Raw genomic sequence first — 24,417 nt, 5'->3', positions numbered from 1 at the left:
GTCATTGCCAAGATTGATGTTAAGAAGCTTACTGCCTATGTTTTCTTCTAAGAATTTTATTGTTTTCAGGTGTTACATTCAACTCAATCTATTTTGAGTTAGTTTTTGTGTATGTTATAAGATAGGGGTTAGTTCCATTATTTTGCAGGTAGCTGTCCAGTTTTCCCAACATCGTTTATTGAAGAGAACGTCCTTTCCCCACTGCATATTTTTGGCTCCTGTGTCATAAAATAATTGACCATATATGGGTGGGTTTATTTCTGGACTCTTTTATGTTCCATTGACATATGTGATGTTTTTATTCAATACCATTCTATTTTGATTGCTACAGCATTGTAATATAGTTTGAAATCAGGAAGTATAATGCCTCCAGCTTTGTTCTTCTTTCTCAACATTTCTTTGGCTATTCATGGTCTTCATAGTTTCATATAAATGTTAGGATTATTTTTTCCTATTTCTGTGGAAAGTGCCATTGGAATTTTGATAGGGATTGCATTGAATCTGTATATTGTTTTGGGTAGCTTGGACATTTTTTTTAATTAGTTTATTTATTTTTGGCTGTGTTGGGTCTCGTTTCTGTGCGAGGGCTTTCTCTAGTTGCGGCGAGCGGGGGCCATTCTTCATCGCAGCGCGCAGGCCTCTCACTCTCTCGGCCTCTCTTGTTGCGGAGCACAGGCTCCAGATGCGCAGGGTCAGTAGTTGTGGCTCATGGGCCCAGTTGCTCCGCAGCATGTGGGATCTTCCCAGACCAGGGCTTGAACCCGTGTCCCCTGCATTAGCAGGCAGATTCTCGACCACTGCGCCACCAGGGAAGCCCCAGCTTGGACATTTTAGCAATATTAATTCTTCCAATCCATGAACATGGAATATCGTTCCATTTTATTTGTGTCTTTGATTTCTTTCATCAATGTCTTAATAGTTTTCAGTGTATAGGTCTTTCACCTACGTGGTTAAATTTAGTCCTAAGTATATTATTTTTTTTTGATGCAATATATTTTTTTTTGGTTGCATTGGGTCTTCGTTGCTGCGTGCAGGCTTTCTCTAGTTGCGGTGAGCGGGAGCTACTCTTCATTGCGGTGCACGGGCTTCTCATTACAGTGGCATCTCTTGTTGCAGAGCACGGACTCTAGGCACATGGGCTTCAGTAGTTGTGGTGCACGGGTTCAGTAGTTATGGCTTGTGGGCTCTAGATTGCAGGCTCAGTAGTTATGGCTCACGGACTTAGTTGCTCCGCGGCATGTGAGATCTTCCTGGACCAGGGCTCAAACCCGTGTCCCCTGCATTGGCAGGCGGATTCTTAACCACTGCACCACCAGGGAAGTCCCTTTTTTGATGCAATTTTAAATGGGGTTATTTCCTTAATTTGTCTTTCTGATAGTTATTAGTTTGTAGAAATGCAACAGATTTTGTATATTGATATTGTATCCTGCAACTTTACTGAATTCGTTTATTAGTTTAGTAGTGTTTTTGGTGGGGTCTCTTGGATTTTCTATATATAATATGTCGTCTGCCAACAGTAACAGTTTTACTTCTTCCTTTCTGATTTGGATACCTTTTATTTTTTTTTCTTGCCTAATTGTTCTGGCTAGGACTTCTAATACCATGTTGAAAAGAAAGTGGTGAGAGTAGGCATCTTTATCTTGTTTCTTATCTTAGAGAAAAAGCTTTCAACTTTTCACAATTGAGTATGATGTTAGCTGTGGTCTTGTCATAGATGGCCTTTATGATGTTGAGGTATATTTCCTCTCTACCCACTTGGTTGAGAGTTTATACCGTAAACAGATGTTGAATTTTGTCAAATGCTTTTTCTGCATGTGTGATTTTTATCCTTCATTTTGTTAATGTGGTGTATCACATTGATTGATTGGAAGACTTTGAACCATGATTGCATCCCTGGGATGATCCCATTTGATGATGGATATGATCATTTTTAATGTATAGTTGAATTTGGCTTGCTCATATTTTATTGAGGATTTTTGCATCTGTGTTCATCAGTGATATTGGTCTATAATTTTCTTGTGGCATCCTTATCTGGTTTTGCATTATCAGGGTAATGCTGGTCTCATAAAATGAGTTTGGAAGAGTTTCTTCCTCTTGTTTCTGGAAGAGTTTGAGTAGGAATGATATTTATTCCTTAAATGTTTTGGTAGAATTCACCAGTAAGTTGTCTTGCCCTAGACTTTTGTTTGTTGGGAAGTGTTTGATTACTGATTCAGTCTCCTTATTAATGGTTGGTCTATTCAGATTTTATATTTCTTCATAATTCAGTTTTGGAAGGTTGTATGTTTCTAGGAATTTACTCATTTTTTCTAGGTTGTCCAGTTTGTTCTATAGTTGTTCATAGTAGTCTCTTACCATCCTTTGGATCAGTTGTGATGGCTCCTTTTTTTTTTTTTTTTTTTTTTTCGGTACATGGGCCTCTCACTGCTGTGGCCTCTACCGTTGCAGAGCACAGGCTCCGGACGCACAGGCCCAGCGGCCACAGCTCATGGGCCCAGCCGCTCCGCGGCATGTGGGATCTTCCCGGACCGGGGCACGAACCCGTGTCCCCTGCATCGGCAAGCGGACTCTCAAGCCCTGCGCCACCAGGGAAGCCCATAATGGTTCCTTTTTAATTTATGATCTTATTTTTTGATTCCTCTCTTTATTTTGGTCAGTCTGGTTGAATGTTGGCCAATTTTGTTTATCTTTTCAAAGAACCAACTTCTAGCTCTTAGTTTTATTGATCTTTTCTATTGTCTTTTTAGTCTGTATTCCATTTATTTCCACTCTGATCTTTGTTATTTCCTTCCTTCTACTAACTTCGGGCTTTGTTTTTCTTTTTCCAGTTTTTTGAGGTATAAAGTTATTTGTTTGAGATTGTTATTGTTTCTTGAGGCAAACATTTATCACTATGTATTTCCCTCTTAGACTTGCTTTTACTGCATCCCATAAATTTTGGTATTTTGTATTTCAGTTTTCATTTGTCTCAGGTATTTTTATTTTTTTTTTACAAAGTTAATTATATTTTAATGTGCTAACAATGAACAATTCAGAAATGAAATTAAAAAGCAATTTCATTCACAATAGCATCAAAAAGAACAAAATACTTGGGAATCAATTTAACAAAAAAGTGCAAGAACTATGCACCAAAACTCCTAAAACATTGCTGAGATACTTACCTGAACGTCTGATTAAATGGAGAGGTGTACCATGCACATCAATTAGAAGGCTCAATTATTGTTAAAGAGGCAGTCCTCCCTAAATTGATCTAGAGATTTCACATAATCCCCACGAAAATCTTTTTTGGTGTAATAGAATTTGACAACCTGACCCTAAAAGTTACATGGAAATGCAAAGAACATAGAAGAGCCAAACAGTTTTGAAAAAGAACTAAGTTGGGATACACTACCTGGTTTCAAAGCTTTCTATAAAGGTAATCAGGACAATCTTTTTTTTGTTTTTGTTTTTTTTTGGCTGCAATGCACAGCTTGTGGGATCTTAGTTCTCCAATCAGGAATCGAACTTGCACCCTTGGCAATGAAAGCACAGAGTCCTAACCACTGGACTGCCAGGGAATTCCCTGGGACAACCTTGTATTGGCATAAACATAGACATATGGGTCAATAAAACAGAATGGCATGTCCAGAAATAAGCCCTTATGGTCACAATCAATTGCTTTCAAACAAAGATGCCAAGGCAAAAAAAAAAAAAAAGTATACCTTTCCTCCCACTATATGCAAAAATTCACTCTTAGATCTAAATGTAGGAGCTAAATAATTATTATCTACACTAATTCCAAAAATCTACCCCCCAAAAAACCCCCAACTAACTAGCTCTTTGCTTTACCTCACTAGGGCAAATGACTAAGGTTAGAGATAGGCCAAATATTTTGAATGCCATTGTCTGTTAGTTTTGACATCTTTACCAATATTTTCCTCTCTGTGACCAGATTTGTCAAGTTGAGTGCCTTGGAAGAAAACCCCACCACATTACCCTGATGGACGTCTGCGTTGGAAAGAAAGGTAATGGAATTTTTAAGTTGATCCCAAGGGTGCTGAAAAATCCTAGATGGGTTCTGAACTCAGATTCTGTTCTAAAGAATAATATTTTCCATCTAGAGAATTTGATTGACAGTTGTGCTAATAATTTCTCAAATTTAGCTGTGATCATTCACCTTAATTTAATTTGAAGATGTAACAAGGAAAGGAAGACCTCCCCAGGGGTGTTCGCCACTGAGTTCCTTCGGCCTTAAAAGGCTGAGAGGGTCTAAAAAATTCTAGGTCAGCAGCTGTGATTTGGGGGATTTCACAGATGGAAGAGCCCCAGTTTGTGTCTATCCTGACAGCCTAGGATGCTGCTGGTCAGGACCAAGCCTGCTTCTGTGAAATGCCTCCGAGGCAAGCAATCCCTCATTAATGTCTCAGGTATTTTTAATTTCACTTTTGATTTCTTCATTAGCCCACTGGTTTATCAGCATGTTGTTAATCTTCATATATTTGTGAATTTTCCAGTTTTCTTCTTATAATTGATTTCGTTTCATACTATTGTGGTCACAAAAGATGCTTGATATGATTTCAGTATTCTTAAATTTACTAAGACTTGTTTTGTGGCGTAGCATATGATTTATCCTGAAAAATGTTGCATGTGCCCTCAAGGAGAATTTGTTCCGCTGCTTTTGTATGGAATGTTTTGTATACATCTGTTAATGCCGTATGGTCTAAAGTGTCCTTTAAAGCTGATGTTACCTTACTGATTTTCTCTCTGGATGATCATTGATGTAATTGGGGTATTAAAATCCCCTATTATTATTGTATTGCTGGCTATTTTTCCCTTTAGATCTGTTAGTATTTGCTTTATAAATTTAAGTGCTCCTATGTTGGGTGCATAAATATTTACAAATGGTATATTCTCTTGTCAGATTGACTCCTTTATCATTATGTAATGCTATGCTTCTTTACAGTCTTTGTTTTAAAGTTTATTTTGTCTAATGTAAGTATAGTTACCCCAGCTTTCTTTTGGTTTCCTCATTTGCATGCAATGTCTTTTTCCATCTCTTCACTTTCAGTTTATACGTGTCCTTACATCCAAAGTGAGTCTCTTATAGGAAGCATATACTGGGGTGTTCTTTTTTGTTTTTTTATCTAGCAGCTCTGTCTTTTGACAGGAGAATTTAGTCCATTTGCATTTAAAGTAATTATTGATAGATATATACTTATTGCCATTTTGTTACTTGTTTTCTGGATGTTTTGTAGTTCCTCTCCCTTTCTTCATCTCTTGCTCTATTTCTTTGTGCTTCAGTGACTTTCTGTAGTAGTATGCTTAGCTTCCTTTCTCACTGTCTTTTGTGTATCTACTACAGGTTTTTGCTTTGTGGTTACCATGAGACTTAGATATAATAACTTATATTTGTTACAATCTATTATAAGTTGATGACTTAAGTTTGAACATGCTCTAAAGCTCTACATTTTTACTCCCTCCCAAAGTTTTTTGTTTTTGATGTCATATTTAACATCTTTTATCTTCTGTATCCCTTGACTAATTACTGTAGTTATAGTTATTTTTACTACTTTTATCTTTTAACCTTCATATTAGCTTTATAAGTGAATAGTCTGCTATCTTTACTATATATTTACCTTTACCAGTGAGATTTATACTTTCATATATTTTCTTGTTACTAATTAGCACCCTTCCTTTTCAGTGTAAAGCAGTCCCTTATTTCTTGTAAGCCTGGTTTAGTGGTGATGAACTCCTTTAGTTTTTTGCTTGTCTGCAAAACTCTCTCTCTCCTTCAATCTGAATATTAACTTTGCCAGGAAGTTTTTTTCTTTTATCACCTTGAATATATTGTGCCACTCCCTTCTGGCCTGCAAAGGTTCTGCTGAAATATCTGATAGTCTTATGGGGGTTCCCTTATATAGAAGAAGTTGTTGTTCTCTTTCTCCTTTTAAGACTCTCTTCTTGTCTTTAACATTTGACATTTTAAGTATAATGTGTCTTTGTGTGCATCTCTTTATGTTTATCTTATTTGGAGCTGTCCGTGCTTCCTGGACCTGGACGTCTGTTTCCTTCCCCAAGCTAGGGAAGTCTTCTGCCATTCTATCTTCAAATAACTTTTCTGCACCTTTCTTTCTCTCTCTCTTCTCCTTTTGAGACCCCTATAATGAGAATGTTTGTGTGCTTGATGTTGTCCTATAATTTCCTTAAGCTGTCTTCGCTTTTTTTTTTTTTTTTTTGGCCACGCCATGTGGCTTGTGGGATCTTAGTTCCCCGACCAGGGACTGAACCCAGGCTACGGCAGTGACAGCGCCGAGTCCTAAGCACTGGGTTGCCAGGGAATTCCCTGTCTTCACTTTTTAAATTCTTTTTTCTTTTTGCTGATATGATTGCATGAGTTCCACTGCCCTGTTTTCAAGTTCACAGATCTTGTCTTCTGTTTCATCTAGTCTACTGTTGAACCCCCCCTAGTGTCGGTACAGTTAGTGTATTTTTTAGCTCTGTGACTTCGATTTGCTAATTTCTGTATTTTCTCTGTGTTGAAGTTCTCACTATGTTCGTCTATTCTTCTCCCAAGTTTGCTGAGCCTTTTTATGACCATTACTCTTTATCAGGTAAATTATTTCTCTCTTTCATTAAGGTTTTTTTTTTGCGGTTTATTCCTGTTCTTTCATTTGGAACATATTCTGTTTCCTCACTTTGCTTGACTACGTGTTGGTTTCTGTGCATTAGATAAAACAGCCACCTCTCTTCGTCTTGAAGGAGTGGCCACATGTAGAAGATGAACTTTGGCATTCACACTTGCCCTATAGCTCTTGGCTGTCTTTCAAACCTTTATGATTGTGCAAGCGAGCTTATTTTACTTTGAATGGCTCCCAGTAGTTGAGGATGTGCCAAGACCTGTTCATGTCTCAAACGGGAGGATCTCAGCACCTAGATTCAGGCTGATTGGAAGCCAGACCCTCAGGCAGCAGCTTTTAAGTATGCAATTATAAAGTATCCAACTGTGCAGAGTTCTGTAGACCTGCAAGCATAAGCCCTGTTGGCCACCAGAGTCCGTCAGTTTGGAGGTGTCCCCTTGGTGAAAGTTGTGAAAATTGGGGCTGTAAATGAGTGTAAAGCTCTTCTCTGGGAGATACAGGCAAGCTGGAACAAGGCAGAGGGAGAACGTAAAGACGGAGTCCCCTGCCCTACATTCCCTGAGAGCATCTCTGTAGGCACCTGGATGTGTGCCAGACTTGAAGCCTGCCCCTCAGGCAGAAGCTCCAGGACAAGCAAGTGGGCCTTTTTCACAGAAGGACTGGGGGTGTGTTTCAGTCTGCTGTCTGCACAGTGCCCTGGGGGTGCTGTCTGCCAAGAACTGTCTCTCTAATTGTTATTGTGCTGTGGGGCTCAGGGACACAAGCCCCCCCAGGCCACCAGAGCCAGGTGATCAAGAAGCATTCCCTGGGGGAAAACCACAAAATCCAGGGCACCAGACATGTGTAAGAGCTCTCCTGGTGCTCTGGGGTCGCAGAAAGGAAGAGGGTGAAGGTGGTACCCACCCTTTGAGGTCTCTGGAAGGCTTACAGTCAGCTCCCCTCGGGCTGCAGCTATGATGATAAACTACGAGGCTGCTTTCAGAGGAAGACTGAGCTCCTGCGGTCTGTTGCTTCTTGCTGTGCCCTGAAGGTCATAACTGTTTAAGAACTCTTTCTTTATTGGTGACAGTCCTTTGGGACCTGTAAGTATAAGCCCCACTGACCACCAGAGCTAAATGATCAAGGGGTGTCCCCTGGACAGCAGCCACGAAAACCCGGGAACCAGACATAAAAGCGGGGGCACCTGACGTGTAAAAGCTGCCCTCCAGGAGCTGCCAGTGCTCTGGATTACAGCAGAGACCGAGTGTGAAGATGGTGCCCACTGAGGATGGGAATAAAGATGATGCCCGCCCCCCGGCCTTTCGCAAGGCAGAGGGAGAGCGTAGAATGGCACCCAACAGCCTCCATCCCCAGAGAGTATCCCAGAAGACTCCTGCCCCTGTGGTTATCAAATGAATCTCTTTCGTATAAAGTTTGGGTACTTTTCAAATAGCTGCTTCTGCACTGGGCCCTGGGGTGAGTAAGTTCACACATGAGCCCTTTAAGAGTCATTTCTCAGTTTGCTGCAGCCCTTAGGGTCTCATGATCGTGAGCCCCGTTGGTTTTCAAAGCCAGATGTTTTGGGGGCTTGTCTCTCAGGTGCAGATCCTAAAAGTCGTGGTGTCCAGGGATTTCCCTGGTGGCACAGTGGTTAAGAATCTGCCTGCCAACGTAGGGGACACAGGTTTGAGCCCTAGTCTGGGAAGATCCCACCTGACGTGGAGCAAGCAACTAAGCCCGTGCACCACAACTACTGAGCCTGTGCTCTAGAGTCCACGAGCCACAACTACTGAGCCCAAGTGCCACAACTGCTGAAGCCCATGCACCTAGATCCCGTGCTCCGCAACAAGAGAAGCCACTGCAATGAGAAGCCTGTGCACCACAACAAAGAGTAGCCCCCGCTCGCTGCAACTAGAGAAAGCCCGTGCGCAGCAACTAAGACCCAACACAGCCAAAAAAAAAAAAGTTGTGGTGTCCAGTGTAAGGTAGGAACCCTTTGCTCCTCAGGGAGAAGCTCCAGGTTTGTGAGTTCCCTCCCAACTGTGGGTCACTGCCCTAAGGGTGGGGTTTCTGGCAAGATTGTGTCTCAGCTTTTCCTACCTGCTTCCGTGTTTCCTTTTTCTCATTTGCCTAATGTGAAGAGTTGCTCAGCTAGTTTGTAGGTCTTTTTCAAAGAAAATTACCCCAAATTTAGTTGTAGATTTGGTGTGTCTGAAGGAGGAGGTAATTTCAGGGTCTTCCTATGTTGTCATCTTGAACCACCTTCAAGTTAACTCTTGTAAGGGATAGAGATCTAGTTGCATTTTTTTACATGTGAATATCCAATTTTTCCAACACCACTTGTTGAAGAGACTCCAGTGAGTATTCTTGGCTGCCTTGTTAAATATTGGTTGACTGTGCATGGGTTTATTTCTGGAGCCTCTATTCTGTGCCATTGGTCTGTTTCCATTGTGTCTTTTTTTATGCTAATACCATACTGTTATGATTACTATAGCTTTAAAATATAGCTGGAAATCAGGATGGGTGATGCCTCCCACTTTGTTATTTTTTTCCAGAATTGCTTTGACTATTCAGGCTCTTTTGTGGTTCCATATAAATATTAGGATTGTTTTTTTCACTTCTATAAAAAAAATGCCATTAGAATCTTGATAGAGATTGCATTGATTCTATAGATGGCTTTTGTGGTATAGACATTTTAACAATATTCTTCCAATCCATGAACACAAGATACCTTTCCATTCATTTGTGTCTTCTTCAATTTCTTTCATCAGTGTCTTATAGTTTTCAGTGATTAGGTATTTTACCTCCTTGGTTAAATGTATTCCTAGGTGTTTTGCTGTTTTGGTGCTATTGTAAATGAGATCATTTTATTTCTTTTGCAGATAATTCATTGTTGGTGTATAGAAATGGTACTGATTTGTGTATGTTGATTTTGTATTCTACAACTTTACTGAATTCATTTATTCTAGTACTTTTGGTCGGGGGAGTCTTCAGGATTTTCTATATATAAAATCATGTCATCTGCATATATGAACAATTTTTTCTTCCTTTCTAATTCTGATGCCTTTTATTTCTTTTTCTTGCCTGATTGCTCTAGCTAGGACTTCCAGTACTATGTTGAATAGGAGTGGTGAGAGTGAGCACCCTTGTCTTGTTCCTGATTTTAGAGGAAGCGTTTCACCATTGATGTGATGTTAGTTGTGGGCTTATTATATATGACCTTTATTATGTTTAGGTACATTCTTTCTATACCTAATTTTTTAAGAGTTTTTTTAAACCATAAATGGATGTTCAGTTTTGTCAGATGCTTTTTCTGCATCTATTGAAATGATCATATTTTTTTTTCATTCATTCTATTAATGTGATATATTACATTGATTTTGTATATGTTGAACCATCCTTGCATCCCAGGGATAAATCCCACTTTGTCATGGTGAATGATATTTTTGATGTGCTTTTGAATTTGGTTTGCTAGTATTTTGTTGAGAGTTTTTGCATCCATATTCTTCAGGGATATTGTCCTGTAGTTTTCTTTTCTGGTAGTGTTCTTTGTGGCTTTGGTATAAGGCCTCATAAAATGAGTTTTAGAGTATTCTCTCCTCTTATATTTTTTGGAAGAGTTTGAGAAGGATTAGTGTTAATTCTTCTTTTTTTTAATATTTATTTATTTGGCTGTGCCAGGTCTTAGTTGCAGCATGCAGGATCTTCGTTGTGGCGTGTGGGATCTTTAGTTGCAGCATGTGGGACCTAGGACCTAGGGACCTAGGGGTGGAATCTGGGCCCCCTGCATTGGGAGCGCAGAGTCTTAGCCACTGGACCACCAGAGAAGTCCCTAATTCTTCTTTAAATGTTTGTTAAAGTTCACCTATGAAGCCATCTGGCCCTGGGCTTTTCTTAGTTGTGAGATTTTGATTACTGATTCAATATCCTACTAGTGTTTGGTCTATTCAGATTTTCTGTTTTTTCCTAATTCAGTTCTGGTTGGTTGCATGTTTCTAAGATTTTTTTCCATTTTTTTAGGTTGTCTAGTTTGTTTGCATATAGTTGTTCATAGTAGCCTCTTATGATCCTTTTTGTTTCTGTGGTATTAGCTGTAATGTCTCCTTTCTCATTTATAATTTTGTTGATTTGGTTCTCGTCTCTTTTTTCCACGGTTAGTGTAGCTAAAGGTTTGTCAATTTTGTTTATCTTTTCAAAGAACCAACTCTTATTTTTGTTATATAGTAGGTTTTGAAATCAGGAAGTGTGAGTTCTTCAGGTTTATTCTTTTTCAAGCTTGCTTTGAATATTTGGGGTCCCTTGAGCTTCCATATGAATTTTAGGGTGGCTTTTATATTTCTGCTAAAAAACATCATTAGGATTTTGGTAGGGATTGCACTGCATCTGTAGATTGCTTTCGATAATACAGTTGACCCTTGAACAACAGGGGCGTTAGGGATGCCACCCCCCCAACATAGTTGAAAATTCACATATAACTTTATAGTCAGCCCTCTGTAATCAAGGCTCCACATTTACAGTTTCAACCAACTTCATATCATGTAGTACTGTAATACATATTTATTGAAACAAAAATCTGCATGTAAGTGGACCCATGCAATTCAAACCCATGTTGCTCAAGGGTCAATTCTATTGACATTTTCCAAGTCTTGCCAATGCATGAACATGGGATGTGTTTCCATTCATTTATGTCTTCTTTAACTTTTTTCAGCAATGTTTTGTAGTTTCCATTATACAAGTCTTTCACTTCCTTGGTTAATTCCTAAGTATTTATTCTTTTTGAAGCTACTGAAAATGGAATTGTCTTCCTGATTTCCTTTTCTGATTATTCATTGTTAGTGCATAGAAACACAACAGATTCTTGAGTTTTAATTTTATATTCTGTTATTCTGTTGAATTCATTTATTCTTTTTTTTTGCAGAATCTTTATGGTTTTCTACATTTAAGATCATATCGTCTGCAAACATAAATAATTGTATTTTATCCTTCTCAATTTGAATGTATTTTATTTCTTTTTCTTGCTGAATTGCTCTTGTTAGAACTTCCAGTACTATGTTGAATAGAAGTGGTGAAAGCAGACATCCTTGCCTTGTTACTGATCTTAGAGGAAAAGCTTAAAAATATTTTTAAAAAGTCAAACCTACATAAGAAAACTTGACCTTAAAAAATAAGTTGAATGGCTATTGATGCCTGCAGGGTTTGTCACAACTGTCCAGTAAATGGTCAGTTCTCAGTTGAATTCATTTAACTTTGATATTTCATTTTTCATTTTAAAGGTTTGATTTAAATACAACTTTTTCAGAATAATTCCTGCATAAACCAGTGTAAAATAAATGAAATATAAGCATATAGAATAAAAAGTCATCTTCTATAATAGTTCTATATTCTGTCACAGATCTGACATTTTGGAAATTCTTGCAGTATTGAAATAAGTGGAATTATAGAGGAGAGCAGCTAAGATGGTGGAGTAGAGAGACCCTGAGCTCACCTCCTCTCATGAGCACACCAAAATCTGCAGAACAACCATTGATTTAAAAGAACCAAAACCTACCAGGAAAGATCTACAACTAAAGATATAAAGAAGGAACCACAACAAGATGGATAGGAGGAGCAGACTCACAATATAATCAAATCCCATACTCCCCAGGTATGCAAATGACAAACTGGAGAATAATTATATTTCAGAGGTTCTCCCACAGGAGTGAGAGTTCTGAGCTCCAAATCAGGCTTCCCATTCCATGTGTCCAGCCCTGGGAAGACAAGTCTTCAGAGCATTTGACTTTAAAGGCTAGCCGGGCTTAACTGCGGGAGTCCTACACGACTGAGGGAAATAGAGACTTCAGTCTTGAAGTGCACACACAGAATCTCACATGTGCTGGGACCCAGGGCAGAAGCAGATTTCATATTAGCCTCGGCCAGGCATACTTACTGGTCCCAGAGGGTCTCCTGGAGAAGAGAGGGGCAGCTGTGACTCATGCTGGGAACATAGACACTTGTGAATATTGGGGAAAATTTAGCTGTGTGAACACTCCTGGTAGCTGACATATTGGATTTTTAGGTTGCCTAAAGACTAAAGAGCCCATAGCCACCTTTAGACATGGCCTAGTGCACCAGAGGGCCAACACCGAACTCCACCCACCAGTGAACAGGCACAGGCCCCTCCTGCCAGGAGGCCTGCAGAAGCCTCTAGACCAGCCTCATCCACCAGGGAGCAGACACCAGAAGCAAGAAAACTGTGACCCCACAAAGCAGGCCCGACCTTACCCTGAGCCCATCTGGGCCTTGGCCCTGCTGACTAGCAGGCCAGTGCAACCTTCAGGACACCCCAGACCACACACCCAGTTGTGTCAGGAACCAGCCCCACTCCACCAGTGATTTAAAATGAGCTCTGGAATCCCTGGGCCCTGCAGCCAGATTCCAGGAACCAGCTCTGCCTGCCAGTAGTCTGGCATTAACCCCAGGATCTGACTTCACGTGCCAGGGAGTGGGCAGCAGCCCCAGAGTCTTCAGGACCAGGACCTTGACTCCACCCACCAGTGAGCCAACACTAGCCCTGGGGCTCCCTAGGGTTCTGCAGCCAGCCACCTTGAGACCAGGCCCCACTCAACAGCAGCCAGTTGCATCTATACAAGGCAGGGCCTGGCACCCTATTCAGACTAGGGGCCAACCAGGCCTACCAGACCACCCTCATAGTTAGCCTGCCACAACAGAAGGACCCATGCAGCTCTCTTAGGGGGAACCCCTAGAGCATGTAGCTTGGGTGATGCAAGGGGAGTGCTCTGCTGGGATGCATAGGACGCCTCCTACAGAGGACCAAGAAGAAGAGCTAAGTGAAGTGGAGATAGGCAGTCTACCCAAGAAAGAGTTCAGAGTAATGGTCGTAAAGATGATCAAAGAATTCGGGAGGAGAATGGAGATACAGAGTGAGAAGTTAGAAGTTTTTAACAAAGAGTTAGAAAATATAAAGAATGAAACAGAGATGAAGAATGCAATAACTGAAATGAAAAATACACTAGAAGGAATCAATAGTAGACTAAATGAGGCAGAAGAATGGATCAGTGAGCTGGAAGACAGAGTGGTGGAAATCATTGCTGCTAAACAGAAAAAGAATGAAAAGAAATGAGGAGTGTTTAAGAGACCTCTGGGACAACATCAAATACACTGATACTCGCGTTAAAGGGGTCCCAGAAGGAGGAGAGAGAGAGAAATGGCCCAAGAAAATATTTGAAGAGATAATAGCTGAAAACCTTCCTAACCTGGGAAAGGAAATAGTTACCCAAGTACCCAAGTCCAGTGAAGCACAGATAGTCTTATACAGGATTAACCCAAAGAGGAACATGCCAAGACACTGTAATTAAAATGACAAAACTTAAAGAGAGAATATTAAAAACAGCAAAGGAAAAGCAACAAATAATATACAAGGGAACTCTTATAAGGCTATCAGCTGATTTTTCAGCAGAAGCTCTGCAGACCAGAAGGGAATGACATGATATATTTAAAGTGATGAAAGGGGAAAACCTACAACCAAGAATACTCTACCCAGCAAGGCCCTCATTCAGATTTGATGGAGAAATCAAAAGCTTTACAGACAAGCAAAAGCAAAATGAATTCAGCACCACCAAACCATCTTTATGTCAACTGTTAAAGGAACTTCTCTAGGTGAAAAAGAAAAGGCCACAACAAGAAACAAGAAACAAAAAAATTATAGAATGAAAAAGCTCACCAGTAAAGGCAGACATATAGTAAAGGCAGGAAATCATCCACACACAAAGTCAGTAGGGAGGTTAAAGACAAAAGCAGTAAAATCATCTGTATCGATAATAAGCAGTTAAGGGATACACAAAACAATTAGATGTGAAATATGATGTGAAAAACAGTAATCATGAGGGGAGGAGAGTACAAATGCAGGGTATTTAAAATGCATTTGAAATAAAGAGATCAGCAACTTAAAACAATCATGCATATAATATACATAGACTGCTATTCAAAAACCTCATGGTAACCACAAGCCAAAAATCTATAATAGACACACACAAAAAAAGATAAAGGAATCCAAATATACCACTGAAGATGGTCATCAAATCACAAGAGAAGAGAACAAAACTAGAAAGGGAAAAAAAGACCTACGAAAACAAATCCAGGGGCTTCCCTGGTGGTCCAGTGGCTAAGATTCCATACTCGCAATGCAGGGAGCCTGTGTTCGATCCCTGGTCAGGGAACTAGATCCCACATGCCACAACTAAGAGTTTGCACGCCGCAACTAAAAGACCCCACGTGCCACAGCTAAAAAAATCCCTCATGCCACAATGAAGATCCTGCATGTGGCAACGAAGATCCTGCATGCCACAACTAAGACCTGGCACAGCCAAATAAATAAATAAATAATTTTTTAAAATCCAAAACAATTAACAAAATGGCATACATATTGATAATTACCTTAAATGTAAGTGGACTAAATACTCCAACTGAAAGACACAGAATGGATGAATGGATACAAACAAGATCAGTATATATGCCTCCTACAAGAGACTCACTTCAGATCTAGAGACACATATGTACTGAAAGTGAGGGGATGGAAACAGGTATCTACGCAAATGGAAATCCAAAGAAAGCCAGAGTAGCAATACTTATGTCAGACAAAACAGACTTTAAAATAAAGATTGTGGGCTTCTCTGGTGGTGCAGTGGTTAAGAATCTGCCTGCCAATGCAGGGGACACGGGTTCAAGCCCTGGTCCAGGAAGATCCCACATGCCGCAGAGCAACTAAGCCCGTGCACCACAACTACTGAGCCTGCGCTCTAGAGCCCGCAAGCCACAACTGCTGAGACCATGTGCCATAACTACTGAAGCCCATGCACCTAGAGCACGTGTTCTGCATCAAGAGAAGCCACCACAATGAGAAGCCTGCCCACCACAATGAAGAGCAGCCCCTGCTTGCCTCAACTAGAGAAAAGCCAGTGTGCAGCAACAAAGACCCAGTGCAGCCATAAATAAATAAATAAATAAATTTTTTTAAAAAAGTAAAATAAAGATTGTTACAAGAGACAAAGGACACTACATAATGATCAAGGGATCAATACAGGAAGAAAATATAACAATTGTAAATATATATACACCCAACATAGGAGCACCACAGTATATAAGGCAGATATTAACAGACATAAAAGGAGAAATCAACAGTAACACAACAATAGTAGGAAACTTTAACACCCCACTTACATCAATGGACAGATCATCCAGACAGAAAATCAATAAGGAAACACAGGCCTTAAATAACACATTAGACCACAAGGACTCAATTTATATTTATAGAGGATTCCATCCAAAAGCAAAATACATAATCTTTTCAAGTACACAAGGAACATTCTCCAGGATAGATCACATGCTGGGCCACAAAACAAGCCTCTGTAAATTTAAGAAAATTGAAATCATATCAAACATCTTTTCCAACCACAATGCTATAACACTAGAAGTCAACTATACGAAAAAAAACTGCAAAAAACACAAAACACGTGGAGGCTTAAAAAAATGCTACTAAACAATCAATGGATCACTGAAGAAATCAAAGCAGAAATCAGAAAATACCTAGAGACAAATTAAAATGAAAACACAATGATCCAAAACCTATGGGAGGCAGCAAAAGCAGGTGTAAGAGGGAGGTTTATAGCAATACAGGCTTACCTCAGGAAACAAGAAAATCTCATATAAACAACCTAACACAACTAGAGCAACTACAGAAAGAAGAACAAGCAAAACCCAAAGAATGTAGAAGGAAAGAAATCATAAAGATCAGAAGGAAAGAAATAAATGAAATAGAATGAAGAAAACAATAACAAAGATCAATGAAACTTAAAGCTGGTTCTTTGAAAAGTTAAACAAAACTGATAAACCTTTAGCCAGACTAATCAAGAAAAAAAGGGAGAGGGCCCAAATCAATAAAATCAGAGATGAAAAAGGAGAAGCTACAACCAACACCACAGAAATACAAAGGATCATAAGAGACTACTGGAAGCAATGATATGTCAATAAAATGGGCAACCTAGAAGAAATGGACAAATTCTTAGATACAATCTCCCAAGACTGAACCAGGAAGACATAGAAAATATGAACAGACGGATTACCAGTACTGTAATTGAATTGGTAATTTAAAAACTCCCAACAAGCAAAAGTCCAGGACCAGATGGCTTCACAAGTGAATTCTACAAAACATTTAGAGACGAGTTAACACCTATCCTTCTGAAACTATTCCAAAAGACTGCAGAGGAAGGAATGCTTCCAAACCCATTCTGTGAGGCCACCATCACCCTGATACCAAAGCCAGGCAAAGATATCACAAAAAAAGAAAATTACAGGCCGATATCACTGATGAACATAGATACAAAAATCCTCAACAAAATACTAACAAACTGAAACCAACAATACATTAAAAGGATCATACACCATTATCAAGTGGGATTTATTCCAGGGATGCAAGGATTTTTCAATATTCGCAAATCAATCAGTGTGATACACCACATTAACACACTGAAGAATAAAAACCATAAGATCATCTCAATAGATGCAGAAAAAGCTTTTGATATGATTCAACATCCATTTATGATAAGAACTCTCCAGAAAGTGAGCATAGAGGGAACCTACCTCAACATAATAAAGGCCATATATGACAAATCCACAGCTAACATCATAGTCAACAGTGAAAACCTGAAAACATTCCCTTTAAGATCAGGAACAAGACAAGGGTACCCACTCTCCCCACTTTTATTTCACATGGTTTGGGAAGTCTTAGCCACAACAATCAGAGAAGAAAAACAAATAAAAGGAATCCAAATTGGAAAGGAAGAAGTAAAACTGTCACCGTTTGCAGATGACATGATACCATACATAGAAAATCCTAAAGATGCTACCAGAAAACTCCTGGAGCTCATCAATGAATTCGGTAAAGTTGCAGAATACAGAATTAATGTACAGAGATCTGTTGTATTTCTATACATTAACAAAGAACTATCAGGGACTTTCCTGCTGGCGCAGTGGATAAGACTCCATGCTCCCAATGCAGGGGGCCTGGGTTTGATCCCTGGTCAGGGAACTAGATCCCACATGCATACCTCAACTAAGAGTTCGTATGCCACAACGAAGGAGCTGGCGAGCTGCAACTATGGAGCCTGTGAGCCATAACTAAGGAGCCCACCTGCCACAACTAAGGAACCCATGTGCTGCAGTTAAGGAACCAGTGAGCTGCAACTATGGAACCCACGAGCTGCAACTAAGGAGCCCATGAGCCGGCAACTAAGGAGACTGCCTGCCACAACTGAGACTCAGTGCAACCAAATAAATAAATAAATATTTTTTTAAAAATGAACTATCAAAAAAAAAAAAAGAACTATCAGAAAAAGAAAAAGGAAACAATCACATTTACCATAGCATCAAAAAGAATAAAATACCTAGAAATAAACCTACCTAAGGAGGAAAAAGACCTGTACTCTGTAAACTATAAGACACTGATGAAAGAAATTGAAGATGACACAAACAGATGGAAAGATATACCATGTCCTTGGGTTGGAAGAATCAATATTGTTAAAATTATCATATTACCCAAGGCAATCTATAGATTCAGTGCAATTCTTGTCAAATTACCAATGGCATTTTTCACAGAACTAGAACAAAAAATATTTTAATTTATATGGAAACACAAAAGACCCCAAATAGCCAAAACAATTCTGAGAAAGAAGAACGGAGCTGGAGGTATCATGCTCCCTGGCTTCAGATTATACTATTGAATATAAATCTACATAATCAAAACAACATGGTACAGGCACAAAAACAGACACGCACATCAGTGGAACAGGATAGAAAGCCCAGAAATAAATGTACATACTCAACGGTCCACACTTATGGTCAATTAATCTGTGACAAAGGAGGTAAGAATATACAATGGAGAAAAGACAGTCCCTTCAATAAGTGGTGCTGGGAAAACTGAACAGCTACATGTAAAGAATAAAATTAGAACATTCTCTAACATCATACACAAAAATAAACTCAAAATGGATTAAGACCTAAATATAAGACTGGACACTATAAAACTCCTGGAGGAAAGCAAAAAACAAAAGCAAAAGTAAACAAATGGTACCTAATTAAGCTTAAAGGCTTTTGCACAGCAAAGGAAACCATGAATGAAATGAAAAGGTAACCTACAGAATGGGAAAAATATTTGCAAACGATGCAACTGATGAGTGGTTAACATCCAAAATATGTGAACAACTCATACAACTCAATATCTTTTTTTTTTTTTTTTTTTTTTTTTTTTTGGCACGCGGGCCTCTCACTGCTGTGGCCTCTCCCTTTGCGGAGCACAGGCTCCGGACACGAAGGCCCAGCGGCCATGGCTCACGGGCCCGGCCGCTCCGCGGCATGTGGGATCCTCCCGGACCGGGGCACGAACCCGTGTCCCCTGCATCGGCAGGCGGACTCTCAACCACTGTGCCATCAGGGAAGCTCAACTCAATATCTTAAAGAAACAAACAAACCCAATCAAAAAATGGGCAGAAGGCCTAAATAGACACTTCTCCAAAGAAGACATACAGATGGCCAAAAAGCACATGAAAAGATGTCCAGCATCGATAATTATTAGAGAAATGCAAATCAAAACTACCATGAGGTATCACTTCACACTAGTCATGTGGGAAGCTATCATCAAGATGTCTACAGATAATAAATGCTGGAGAGGGGGTGGAGAAAAGGCAACCCTCCACTGTTGGTGGGAATGTAAATCGGTGCAGCCACTATGGAAAACAGTATGGGGGTTCCTTAAAAAACTAAAAATAGAGTTATAATCCAGCAATCCCACTCTTGGGCATATATCTGGAAAAGACAAAAACTCTTAATTCAAAAAGCTACGTGCACCTCAGTGTTCATAGCAGCACTATTTACAATAGCCAAGATATGGAAGCAACCTAAATGTCCATTGACAGATGAATGAATAAAGAATATGTGGTATATATAGATATAGATACATACATACACACACACACACACACACACACACACACACACACACACAGTGGAATATTAGCCATAAAAAAGAATGAAATAATGCCATTTGCAGCAACATGTGTGGACCTAGAGATTGTCATACTAAGTGAAGTAAGAAAGAGAAAGACAAGTATATCACTCATGTGGAATCTAAAATATGACACAAATTAACTTACTTACAAAGCAGAAATCAACTCACAGATATAGAAAACAAACTTATGGTTACCAAAGGGGGAAGTGGGGGCAGGGATTAATTAGGAGTTTGGAATTAACCAAAACACACTACTGTGTATGTAATAGATAAACAACAAGGACCTACTGTATAGCACAGAGAACTATATTCAGTATCTTGTAATAACCTATAATGGAAAAGAATCTGAAAAGTGTATATATATATTGGGTGAGCCAAAAAGTGCCTTCGGTTTTTTAAGTAAAAATAAAAGACATTTTTCGTCTTCACCAAGAACTTTACTGAACAACGTACTCACCCTTTTATTCCACTACCTTCTGCCATTTTTCAGGCAACTTCATAATTCCATCCTCCCAAAACTTCTTATCTTCTTGAGCAAAGAACTGTTCCAGGTGCCTTTTACAGTCTTCCAGGGAATCGAAATTTTTTCCATTAAGAGAATTTTGTAAAGACTGAAATAAATGAAAATCCGAAGGTGCAATGTCTGGTGAATATGGCGGATGAATCAGAACTTCGCAGCCAAGGTGTAACAATTGTTGCCTGGTCATCAAAGAAACTTGCGGTCTTGCGTTATCCTGATGGCAGATTATGCGTTTTCTGTTGACTAACTCTGGACGTTTTTTGTCGAGTGCCCCTTTCAGTTGGTCTCATTGGGAGCAGTACTTGTTGGAATTAATCATTTGGTTTTCTGGAAGGAGCTCATAATAGAGGACTCCCTTCCAATCCCACCATATACACAACATCACCTTCTTTGGATGAAGACTGGCCTTTGGTGTGGTTTGTGGTGGTTCATTTTGCTCGCCCCACGATCTTTTCCATTCCACATTATTGTACAGTATCCACTTCTCATCGCCCGTCACAATTTGTTTTAAAAACGGAACATTTTCATTACACTTCAGTGAAGAATCGTATGAGGAAATATGGTCAAGAAGGTTTTTTTCACTTATGTGGAACCCAGTCAAAGTGATTCACATAACCAAGCTGATGCAAATGATTTTCAGTGCTTGATTTGGGTATATTGAGTATGTCCGCTGTCTCCCACACGGTATCACGTTGCTTGTTCTCAATTACTGTTTCGATTTGATTGCTGTCAACTTCAACTGGTTTACCCAACCGTGGAGCATTGTCCAGCAAGAAATCTCCAGCACGAAACTTTGCAAACCACTTTGACACGTTCGATCAGTCACCTTCTCCATACACTGCACAAATCTTTTTGTGCGTTTCAGTTGCGTTTTTACCTTCCTTGAAATAATAAAGCATAATATGCCAAAAATGTAGCTTTTTTTCTTCCATCTTCAATATTAAAATGGCTACACAAAAATTCACCAATTTTGATAAGTCTTTTTTTAAATGCACCCTGATATGACAGCTGTCACATACAATCTAGCAAAATTGTTTCAAATGAATGGCTCTGAGTGCTACTAGAGCCATCTTATGGAAAACACTGAATGAACCTTTTGGCCCACCCAATATATATATATAAATAACTTATAATGGGGACTTCCCTGGTGGTTAAGAATCCGCCTGCCAATGCAGGGGACACGGGTTCGAGCCCTGGTCCGGGAAGATCCCACATGCCACGGAGCAACTAAGCCCCGTGCGCCACAACTACTGAGCCTGCACTCTAGAGCCCGCGAGACACAACTACTGAGCCCGTGTGCCACAACTACTGAAGCCCACGTGCCTAGAGCCCGTGCTCCCAACAAGAGAAGCCACTGTGACGAGAAGCCCGTGCACCGCAACCAAGAGTAGCCCCCGCTCACCGCGACTAGAGAAAGCCCGCGTGCAGCAACAAAGACCCAACACAGCCATAAATAAATAAATAAATAAATTTATATTAAAAAAAATAAAAAGACAGGAACCTTTTCTCAACAGGGAGTAAGAAATGAACACAGGTCAAGTTAAATCTTCAGTGTTTTTTAAAGCTGCATTGAGGCCAATAAAAATAAAAGTTGTCATTTGTTATGAAGCTGGATTATTAAATGAGGCAATATACCTTTATGTATTGAGAAAACCTTACATGAAACCTGACTAGAAAATGTGTGCATTTGGGGCCAACAACGATTTGGGTTTGAGTCCTGGCTCTTCCACATCCTAGTGGTGTCAGTTTAAATGAGCTTCTTAACTTTTCTTAACTGTGGTTTGCCTGTCCGCACGATGGGCTCCTACTACCTTCCTCACACAGATGTTGTGAGGGTTGGGAGCATCACTGTGAAGTGCTTGGCATACCAAAGGGGACCAATGAAAAGTGACTGTTCTAATTGGTAAAATTATTACAGCACTTGCTATCTTTCAAAGCATTCTCACTTACATCGTCATTTATCATCGCATCTCCGTGGAGGAGTTAGGTTAAGTGATCTGCCTAAACATGCCGGGCGTTGGCAGATTCGCACCTGAGAGCCAGGCCTCCAGAATGAGTCCCATGCTCTCTCATCCTGATTCCACGGAAGACATGTGCCAGATCGCAAAGCTGTGTGTCCGCTCAGAACTCTGTGCTCAGTGAGAACACAGTGAAGACTAGCACGTGGTTCTTGACCTTGGGAGCATTATGGTGCATAGCAGGGGGGAGCAGCATGTGAATCAAGTACTTTAAAAGAACATCTTGGAAAGCCTGTATAAGGTATAGAAATAGTACAGAGGAGAATGTGGTTAACCCTTGGCTTTGTTGAGAATGTGATCTCTGACCAGAGTTTTCAAGGGTGAACAAGAGTTCGTCTTGCAGAGAGGTGGGCACTCCTTGTGCAGGGCATGTGGAGGGAACTGCAGGTAACCCCACATGGCACAGACATAAAGGAAGGTGATGCTGGCGGGGCTGGCAGGGGCCAGCTTGTGAGCGGCCTGAGGGGGCCCAGGTAAGGAGTTTAGACATTATCTTAAGGAAGAGAAGGAGTCATCAGAAGGGCTGAAGCAGGGTGGGACTTGGTTGGGCTGGCATTTTAGGAAGATCATCTCTGTGCAGTCTCAAAGCATGGATCAAAGAGGGGAAAAGGCAGGTAAATTGGGGGATTTTTGCAGTCATCCACCTGAAGGATGATTAGGGTCCAAACTAGAGCAGAAGGATGATTAGGGTCCAACTCTAGGAGAGAAGAGTTGTTGATTCCCTGAATGTTGGGGTAGGGAGGAAGACTGCGTTATGCCGCCATCCCTGGGAGCCCTACCCAAACGCCTTGCACAGCCTGTTGCTTCGCAAGGCCTGGCCTGTGAATCAGTGTCACCGGGGAGCTTAGTAGGGGTGCAAAACCTTAGAACCCTCTCAAGATCAACTTGAATCAGAATCTGCATTTTAACAAGGTCTCTGATTGATTCTTGTGCACTTGAAAGTTGGAGAAGCAAGGGTCTAGAACGCACTGCTTCCATTCACCCTTTCATTGCCAGCTGGCCTCTAGCATGAGCCACCATTTTGGCAAAGGTAGATTTACTGTAAAGATGCAGGATTAAACGACACATCACAGTATAAATATGTTCAGTTGTGTCTGGCATCAGAAGTATGTGGGTAGTGGAGGAGAAACAAGGTTTGAAATGTACAGGCCTACCCAAGTGTCACAGAGTGAGGAGAGAGACGGCAGGAAGAAGCAAAGAGGGCAGTTCTCTGAGTCCCAGACCGGGCTGGTTCACTTCAAAACTCCAGACTTGTAGTATGTTTTCATTTGGAACAGTCTATAGGTGAGACTGGTGTCTGTTGTTCAACACTTTAGAGTGAGCATATCTTCAACAAAGCCTTACTTGTTTAAGGAGATTTTTTAAAAATCAACAGGAAATTGACTTCTCCTGGTCGTTGGAAAAGTTACCTGAAAATCTCTGCTCATACGGCCAAGGCAGAACAGGACAAAGCGTTTTTAGAGCCTGTTGCAGGCTCTGACTAGTGTCCTAACTCTTGGGGTCTGAAAACACCGTTTTATGATCAGATGTTCAGACCTAGGTACCTGTTTGCACCACCACGCCACCAGTAAAGGGTGTTGTCAAGCTTTTGCGCCTTTGCAGTCCCATCAGAAAGAAATGGAATCTCAGTGTAGTTTGCATTTGCATTTCTCTAATTGTGAGTGAACTTGAACATCATATTCATAGGCTACCTTTGAATCTCGATTTGTGAATTACCTGTTTAAAAATCTTTTGTCCATTTTTTCTATAAGATTATTGGATGTCTAAAAAAATTTTTAAAGGTTCTTCGTATAAGATTGTTTTGCCCCTTTATCTGTGATATATGTTGTACTATTTTCTGCCAGTTTATCATTTATCTTTTGACTTTGCTTATGGTGTTTGTTTTTGCCATGAAAAAATTACGTATTGTTAGATAGTCACATTTATCAATATAGTAGGTTACATTAATTGATTTTCAAATGCTTCACCAGCCCTGCTTTCCTGGGATAAACCTTAGTTGGCCATGATGATTGGTTATTTTTATGTGTTCTTAGATTCAATTTGCTAGTAGTTTGTTGAGAATTTTCACATCTGTATTTATGAGGGATTCTGATCTGGAGTTTTCTTCTTCTGTAATGTCTTCGTCTGATTTTGGTGTCAAGTAATGCTGACCTCATAAAATGAATTAGAACATGTTCTCTCCTCTGTGTATCCTCCAAGAGGTGTACAGTTGGCATTATTCTTGCT

General features: G+C 40.1%; 1 long non-coding RNA gene across 1 annotated transcript in view; it reads left to right on the top strand.

Annotated features, from left to right (window-relative positions):
* The window catches only part of LOC117311016 (uncharacterized), a 56,164-nt gene that overhangs the window by 3,401 nt on the left and 28,346 nt on the right, over positions 1-24,417 (top strand). Inside the window, exon 2 of the long non-coding RNA XR_004524997.2 lies at positions 3,932-4,004. This is a non-coding gene — a long non-coding RNA (uncharacterized lncRNA). The remainder of the gene's footprint in view (positions 1-3,931; positions 4,005-24,417) is intronic.

The sequence above is a fragment of the Tursiops truncatus genome, chromosome 2, assembly GCF_011762595.2.
Source record: "Tursiops truncatus isolate mTurTru1 chromosome 2, mTurTru1.mat.Y, whole genome shotgun sequence".
NCBI lineage: Eukaryota > Metazoa > Chordata > Mammalia > Artiodactyla > Delphinidae > Tursiops > Tursiops truncatus.
This window is presented reverse-complemented; position numbering and strand designations above follow the sequence as displayed.